This window comes from Tupaia chinensis, unplaced genomic scaffold (genome assembly GCF_000334495.1).
Source record: "Tupaia chinensis unplaced genomic scaffold, TupChi_1.0 Scaffold149383_1, whole genome shotgun sequence".
In the NCBI taxonomy this organism is placed as follows: Eukaryota; Metazoa; Chordata; class Mammalia; order Scandentia; family Tupaiidae; genus Tupaia; species Tupaia belangeri.
The window spans coordinates 2,040,466-2,047,587 of record NW_006209227.1 but is presented as its reverse complement, the minus strand read 5'-3'; the positions used below and the strand labels follow the sequence as shown (position 1 = coordinate 2,047,587).

The 7,122-nt window shown below is 53.8% G+C and overlaps 1 protein-coding gene across 1 annotated transcript in view; it reads right to left on the bottom strand.

Annotated features, from left to right (window-relative positions):
- Positions 1-385: 385 nt before the first annotated feature.
- The window catches only part of EIF4E2 (eukaryotic translation initiation factor 4E family member 2), a 45,814-nt gene continuing 39,077 nt past the window's right edge, over positions 386-7,122 (bottom strand). The window contains exon 12 of the mRNA XM_014585244.1: positions 386-2,762. The gene's annotated coding sequence lies outside the window, so the exon portion shown is untranslated. The remainder of the gene's footprint in view (positions 2,763-7,122) is intronic.

Below are 7,122 nucleotides of genomic sequence, written 5' to 3'. Positions count from 1 at the left end.
TCAAGTCCTGGACCCTGCGGCTCAAGACCCAGAACTGGTGGTTTGGAAAACACAGCGGGCATGTGTGCGTGAGTGCTCAAAACCCTGATAGGAGGGGTGAGGGGCTTTGGTGTGGCCACCCCTCGGGGTGCTCTCACTCCCACCTCCCTCTCCAGAGAGCACGTGTGTCCTCTGGCGAAACTTTTAAAAATGTAAATGGAATCGTGGCAACGACTACCCTCCACTGGAGAGTGTTTTCACAATAAATGTAGGTCAAGGACTGGGCAGGGTCTGGGCGCTCCTGCACCCTCGTTCCAGGATGCACAGCACGTGGAGCCCGCCACTGCCAGGCAGGCTCAGGCAGCACTGCCGGCTCCGCACTGCGAGTAACGAGGCCACACCCGGCTTGCTGACGCCTCCGTTTATTGCCGCAGTAGACAATCGCTCTGAAAGTGCAACGCAAGCTCACTCTGGCACGGCCTCCGCTTTTCACGGGCAAGCACTCGGGAATTCATTCTTGGAGCATCGTGGACCACAAGCTCCAGGTGCAAAATTATTGCCCTACCAGTGCCACAGGGGAACAAACGCTCATGAACAGGACACAGGAGCAGAGCCCTGGGCAGGTACAGGGCCAGCTTTGAGGAGGATCCAATCAAAGGAAATGGAGAACGCGGCTGCACACGGAGACCCAGTTGGTCCTCCAGGGGCCACCCAGCACGTGCCCCGGCATCTGAGCAGTCGTCCCGTGTCTAGAACAGGTGACACCATAATTGTAAGGTGTCACGGGCCCACAGCGTCGGAGCCAACAAAGAGGCCTCTCGAGCCTGTTCAGACAGCCAGGGAGGCCTGGGCAGTTGCCTGGTCAACCTCCCACTTAGGGCCAGCAGGCAGCAGACCAGGCAGAACACCGGGGCCAGATGCCCCGATGGCGCCGACCTTGCCTTGCGTTCTAACCAGCACAGGCAGCGTATTTTGGGTGCAGAAAGTAAAAATCAAATACTACTATGACACAGTAGAAGGGGAAACAGGAGCAGCTCTAGAAAACTTAAGAGAAGAATCTGACAAGTGAGACCACACAAAAAAGTGAAACTGTGGACAATACACCTGCTAGGTCTGACAACACCCCCACACACTGTGCACACCTGCGCCCTCAGGTAGACACCCAAAGCACGGCAAATCCAAACGCCTGCTCTTTGGAGTTTCCACGGCAAGTCTGAGCCTAGGCCAGCATGACGTCCCTGGGGTCTCAGCACTCAGGCAGCCTCTGCGCCCCCGAGCCCCACCCGTGGCCTGCTGAGCCCCTCACAACTCTGCACACAGAAGCACTCTTCGTGTTCCTGGAGTCACATCACTGCCAGGCCCTTTCCCGAGCTAACGTCACCTTTCAGCCCCAGGACCCGTCCTTTCAGGCAGCAGCGTCCTTAACCAGTGGTCACTGCAGGTGCCTGGAGTTGGGGAGCAGGAAAGGGGGTGCAAACACACTGCTCTCGTCTCATTTCTGAACCAGGTGCTCAAGGACCCCCCAGCCTTCAAGGACGTGTTCCCAAGAGAGGCCTTAATTTAAGGTACTGCAACCTTTGCTCACAAGAGCAGAGTAGGACAGCGCGGCTGGGAGCTGTCTGGAGGGCTCTTGTGCGTTACTGATTCGAAGCCCAGGAGCTCGGGACCTTACTGCAGTCCTCTGGGGTCCAGTCTCTCAGCTTCTCTGACAACTGGTCATTCTCGAAGCACGCCTGTGGTAGCTTCGAGAGGCTCCTGCTGGGGACCACGGGTCAGCCTGCACCTGCTAACACACATACTAGGGACGAGGACCGAGAATTGCAGGGGTGTTTTCCAACTACCCTGGAGAGGGACCACCATGTGAATGAAGTCAGCCAGCTGACCGAGTTCTGGGTCACCGAGCGACCACGGCGACTGTTAGTATCTGGCAACAAGCAGCTTCTGGGTCTTTCTCAGTGAGGGGCTTGCAAGAGCCTCCGGGACAGGCCTGACACACAAGCCCCGCTCACAGACGGTACCTGTGGTTACTGCTCAGCTCCACAACCTGCACCTGGGACTTCCATTACAACCCAGCTGCACATCAACCTGGATCCTGCTCATTTAATGGACCCGGGCAAACCCCCAGTGGCCCCAGTGACACCAGCAGGTCACGGTTACATTCTAAGTGCAGCAGTGCCTGAAAGGAGGGTCCACGGGGGAAGATGGGGGTGAGGGGTATGCAGGCAGGAGACAGTACGAACCCCAGACGGGGGACTCAGGGCAGAGGGCGGAGAAAGAAACAAAGCGTCCCAATAATTTAATGGCAGAGCTAGAGCAGAGCCCTCACAGCTGCTCCAGGACTTGCTGACAGCGTCTCCTGGATGCAGACATCGGAATACTGACAGCTCTTGTCACAGCTCTGGCTGTATGCACGTCAGATGCCCCACGTGCATGGGCCGAGCAAGCAGGACGCCCGAGAGGCACCCGGACAGCACACGGTACAACGCGAGGCTGCCCTCTCCCACAGAACCCCATAAAAAACTGTGTTTGTCTATGACAAAGTCCCGTTTTCCGTTTTCCCGCTTTACAAAGTCAGCGATGCTCAAGGGTCTTGTGGAATCCGTCCTCCAGGAGCGAGTGCAAAAGGGGAGCCCACGGCTCAGGGATGTCCCTTCAGCGAGCAGAGGAAGGACTGTCTGGAGGCCTCCCATCCATTTCGGACATACACACATACAGAAAAGGGTTATTGCCAGCTTGTGTACTTTCACAATGTGATTTTTGTATTTCGAAAGCTTGAATTGTCCCTGAAAGAAAAAAATGGGAGAAAAGGGTGTTCAGTACACAGATCTCCTAGCTATCCTCAGTCAAACACACGGGGGTGGGCGGGTGGGTGGCTGAGCCACATGGCTCTTGGGCTCCCCATGACACACCCAGGACCTTCCTTCCTGGCCAATCTGATGATGCCACACAGCAACCCGCTGCCCCATCCCCTCAGAAACTTTGATGTGACTTCGCAACCGCAGATTAGAAGCAACCCAAGCACACAGGGAGGGGACTGGGGAAAGTGAACCTCACTAGCTCTGATGCATGGCACAGTGGCACTACTGCGTGAGAGGCTGAAGCCACCAGGGTGGCCCGGGTTTAGTTCCAGGCCACCTTGACAGTTGTCTGTGCCTGTACTCCTAGCTGCCTGGAAGGCCGGGCAGGCAGATCGTGACTCAACAAGACCCATTCAAAATGCCGATCCCCATCTCCCTTGTAAAGGAAGAGCTGACGTTACGGCACATCCACACACTGGGATGCTCACAAAGAAAAAGGCGAGAAAGTGCTCTAGTAACGTGGGCAGCCCAAGGAGACTGGGCAGCTCCGGTGCAGGTCACGGCGTTCACAACGTGCTCACCGCGGACGTGAGGGAAACAGGGCTCCTTCCCATCTGCTTGTACCCAGCCACAGCGCTCACCTGGGGCTGTGGGGAGAAGGGGCCTGGCGTAAACTGGACAGGTGGAGTAAGCATGTAAGGAGACATTTCTCCCACACACTTCCAACACGGAACTGGGTCCTGCCAGCAGCATGGGGGTTAAGGCGCTGGATCCCACATGGCCGCCTGAGCGGTTTTGGTCCCGGTCCCCAGTGACTTGAAACACGCTGGGCCAGGTACTTGTGCGTACAAGCCCACGATCCCATGCAGAGACTGGAGAAGGGGTTGTGGTGCGGCCTCCCCAGGGAGTGATTCTGCACTTTCCCTCTCCTGCCCAGTGAGCACACATGCCCTATAGCAAAACTTAAAAAGAGAAATTAGGGCTGGCTCTGCCGGTGGTTAAGGCAGCCGGATCCCATAGGGCTGACTGCGTGGTTCAAATCCTGGCCCTGAGAGCTTGGAAAACATAGCAGGTGCATGCGCATCCGTGCCCCAACCCTGAAACGAGGGCGAAATGGAGGACTGCGGTGTGGCCACCCTCACCCTCACGGAGGCTGCTCCCTCCCACTCCCAGTCTCTGGCTCGCTACAGCAAACACACACACCCTTTGGCAAAATTGAAAAAAATAACAAAACCCAAAAACCTCTGAGCTGGTTACAAAGGGGAAGGATATTCCAGGAAGTGAAATCTGAGTATCCTTCCCTTTATAAACATGGCTGATTCTTGAAAGACAAATGTGTGCATGTGTGCACATGTGTGTGTGTGGCACTGGGGGGAGGCAGGTCCTGAGATGTGTCCTTTTAGTGGCCTTTACTGGCCTAGCCACCCCCAGTCACTTTCCCTGCCCCATACTAGAAATGCAGCGACAGCCTAGCAGGCCGATCCCCATCTGGACTTCGAAATCTCCAGGCTGCCAAAGACTCTGAGGCTATCTGGCTGCCCCCTAGCCCAGTGCTTCAAATTTAAATCTGCTGGAAATTTTAAAACAGAGATTCACATTAACCTAGATTCTGGAGCCATATTTCCTTTTAGTTTCAAAGAAACATTTTAGAAGTTCTAGGTTTTTAATTAATTAATTAATTAATTTTTAAAGAAACATTTTAGAAGATTTAAGTATTTATTTATTGATGAGAGGTTTTTGCTATAGGGTGCATGCACTAGCCAGAAGGACAGAGACAGACAGAGACAGAAAGCGAGAAATCACCCCCCAGGGGGGATGGCCACGCCGCAATCCCTTCTCCTCCATTCTCCTCTTGCGATCTTGGGCATGCATGCACATGCGCCCGGCATGACTTTAAGCCACCGGGTACGGGACTCAAACCACTGTTGACTACATGGGAGCCCAGCAATGTAGCCATTACACCAACCGCTGGTCTCATTTTAGAATTTGGGGCACACACGCACTGGGTCTGGGACTCGACTGCACAGTCAGCCATGTGGGAGTCACCTGCTTCAATCACAATGCCATAGGCTGGCCCAAACCTCTGGCTTTGATTGGCCTATCCTGAAATTGTTACAAGCACCTGGACATGTGGCAACTGGTCAGAGTCAGTAAATACCAGAGAGCACACTCAGCCCAGCCGAACAGCAATTTCCTCCTGCTCCTGGCAAATGATTCTTCCTGTGACGTGGCAGGCTGTCATCTCCAACCCTTCCACAGAGGGCAACTCCAAAGAAGTACGCTGCAGGCCAGTAGGTGGCATGGAGGTTAAAGCAGCTGACCTCACATGGCCAAATGCACGGTTTGAGTCCCAGATCTGGTGGCTTGAAAATAATGCCAGGTGTATGTGCATGTGTGCTTCAAATCCCAATAGGAGAATGGAGAAGGGATTACAGCATGGCCATGTCCCCTGAGGGGTGATGTCTCACTTTCCCTCTCTCTCTCTAGCAAGTGCACGTGCCCTATAGCAAACTGAAAAACAAAACAACAACAAAAACACAACAGTACATGCACAGGGAGCAGAAGGAGCGTAGGGGAGCTTGGTGGGAAGACGGTCATGTCCGCTCAAAGGCCCACTGTCCTTTCACATCTGACGTGCACAGCCGCACGGCTCGTCCTTCACTAAGTGCCTGTGTTCCCGCTATTTCCATCTGAGAAGCTTCAGAAGGCCGAACACTGATGTAACAGGGCGAGCATCTCTTTACAAGGTCAGTGGCATAAAAAACTCCTTTTGAAAGGACAGAGCCCTCTGAGGTGCCCATCTAGCAAAGGATGATAGGAACATACCTGCTGATAAAGCGGAGGGGACAGGACTGAGTGTTATCTCTGAGTCCCCTTTGAGACAATGACCCTGTATTGGAGGACACCTTACCTAACACTAGAGAAAGTACTTTCAAGGGAAGTCTGCTCTGTCCCTGTTTCTCCCTTTTGATGCCCCGTATGCCCACATGGCAGGATGACAGAGAAGACTGCAGAGACGCAGGGGTGTGGGAGGGGACGATATCACCTTGGGGCAAGGGAGCTGGTGGGCGAGCGTCTGGAGCCAGCTTTCAGCTGCTCAGTGATACAGGGAATCTGCAGGATGGTCATCCCCATCAGCAGCTCATCTTTTGGAAGAATTCCTGTACTGTGCAGGGCTGAGTCAAGGCAAATCCTTCCCTCCAGGACAGGGAAACTGAAGACTGGAACACCCCCCACTCAGCTATTCAATACCTACCCTCATTTCTACTACAGGCCTCTTACTGTCAGAAAACCCATGCCACCTTAGCACTCTAAGGCCCATTTGCGAAATGGAAAAGGGGGAAGAGAGCGGAGGCCATTCCGGGACACTAGCAGCTTCTTCCCTGCTGACTCGATAGGAAAGCACAGAGGATGAGGGGGCCTGCTCCTGGAGGCTGTAGCCTCCCTGGAAAAGTGGGCTGAAAACAGCTCGGTGCCGACTTAGCCTGAGAGATGTGTTCACCTCCAAGCAGACAGAACGCCCATACTCGGAAAGGTCGCCCCATAGGTTGCCATGCACAGAGACAGGAAGCAGGGGAGGGGATGTGGGGAGCAAGACTTTAAAAAAGTTTTAAGGGGATGGCAGGTGGCGTGGTGGTTAAAGGCGCTGGACTTCCACATGGCCGACTGTGGTTCTAGTTCTGGACTGGTGGCTTGCTTTCTCCCCCCACCACCACCACCACCACCACCACCCGTCCCTCTCTGGTCAAACTGAAATAAGTAAGTAAGTAAATAAATAAAGTTACATTAAAAAATTCTTAAAAATAAAAGTTTGACCTTTTTTTTTAAGAGAGACTTTTGCAATAGGGCACATGTGCTCCCCAAAGAGAGAGAGAGAAAGAGAAACGGGAAGAGAGAAATCATCCCCCGGGGGGATGGCCACGCCACAATCCCTTCTCCTCCATTCTCCTCTAGGAATTTTGGGCACACACATGCACTCGGCATGAGTTTTTAAACCGCTGGGTCCAGGGCTTAAACCGTGGTTGACTATGTGGTAGTTCAGTGACATAACCATTATGCCACCTGCTGGTTCCCTCCCCCCTCAATTTCTTCTTTTAAAAGCACACTAACATTTAAACAAGATGTAGAAAACGTCCAGCAAGCTGAGAATGCTAGCCACCCAACGGGGCTGTGATGGCGTGCAGGCTGCACTTAGATACCAAAAGGACACAGGAACTGACCAGCCCCAGTGCTGGGGTCCAGGATTCTTCCTGCCCTGGGTGCTCCTGTCCTGAGGACAAGGTCTCAGAATGTCCGAGAGCCCCATCTAAACTGGCTTCCAATTGCCTAGGCCCAGCTATTGGGG